The 1,080-nt window shown below is 41.4% G+C and overlaps 1 protein-coding gene across 1 annotated transcript in view; it reads left to right on the top strand.

The window, feature by feature from the left end:
• SPECC1L (sperm antigen with calponin homology and coiled-coil domains 1 like) overlaps positions 1-1,080 on the top strand; it is a 179,185-nt gene that overhangs the window by 123,584 nt on the left and 54,521 nt on the right. The gene's annotated exons all lie outside the window — the stretch shown is intronic.

The raw sequence follows: 1,080 nt of genomic DNA, 5'->3' as shown, positions 1-1,080 counted from the left end.
AACACCCGGCTATTTTTTGGTTGCAGCCATCATTGTTGTTTGATGGGCCAGGGCTGGGGATTCGAACCTGCCACCTTAGGTGTATGTGGCTGGCGCCTTAGCCGCTTGAGCCACAGGCGCCGAGCCTATCTGAAAAAAATTTTAAAGACCTTTTCTTAATAATGGAACTGAATACTTTCTCTGTAGACTTATTTGACTCTACTTGCTTCTTCAGCTCTTGAGTTGGTTATTTATATTCTGAATTTGCCTTGTACCTTCCAACTTCTACAGAGATCACATTTTAAAAATGGGACTTGAGCTTGGTACCTGTAGCACAGTGGTTACGGCACCGGCCACATACACCAAGGCTGGTGGGTTTGAACCCAGTCTGGGCCAGCCAAAAAACAACAATGACAACTGCAACAACACAACAACAAAAAATAGCTGGGCATTGTGGGGGGTGCCTGTAGTCCCAGCTACTTGGGAGGATGAGGCAAGAGTACCACTTGAGCCCAAGAGTCTGAGGCTGCTGTGAGCTGTGATGCCACAGCACTCTACCCAGGGCGACATAGACTTTGTCTCAAAAAAAAAAAAAAGGCACTTAAAAACAACAAATCTAGATAATTTGTTCACTTAACAAGTATTTGTTAAAGGTCTACATTGTGCCAGATGATATACTGAAAATAAAGCTTCCTATAAAGTTGATACAATTGTGAAAGATTGGGATATTTATTTTAAAGTATATCATGATTGATTTTGAAGAGTTATTTCAAAACATACCAAAAATTTTCTGGACCTTTTATAGTATGATAAAGCCATCCTACAGTGATGAATTAGATGGGCTTACTTTGTCTTCTGGAGCTAACACTTCTGTTTAGCAATCGTTTGCATTATTTTTTTCGTTATAACCTTATCTCAACGGAGAATTGCGCCATGCAATCCCTTGAACCCTGCCTCAGTGTGGTTGACGTTACCTTGAGCATGAAGTGACTTTACCGCAGTTCTCTGTGCATCAGAACTGGGTCTTTAAATCAGTGGGAAGTCCTGTGATGAGCTGAAACTGCCATTCCAGAGCCCTTTTCTTTCTTTCTTTCTTTCTTT

Source organism: Otolemur garnettii, unplaced genomic scaffold (assembly GCF_000181295.1).
Source record: "Otolemur garnettii isolate 467f Iridium unplaced genomic scaffold, OtoGar3 scaffold00281, whole genome shotgun sequence".
Taxonomy (NCBI): Eukaryota; Metazoa; Chordata; class Mammalia; order Primates; family Galagidae; genus Otolemur; species Otolemur garnettii.
This window is presented reverse-complemented; position numbering and strand designations above follow the sequence as displayed.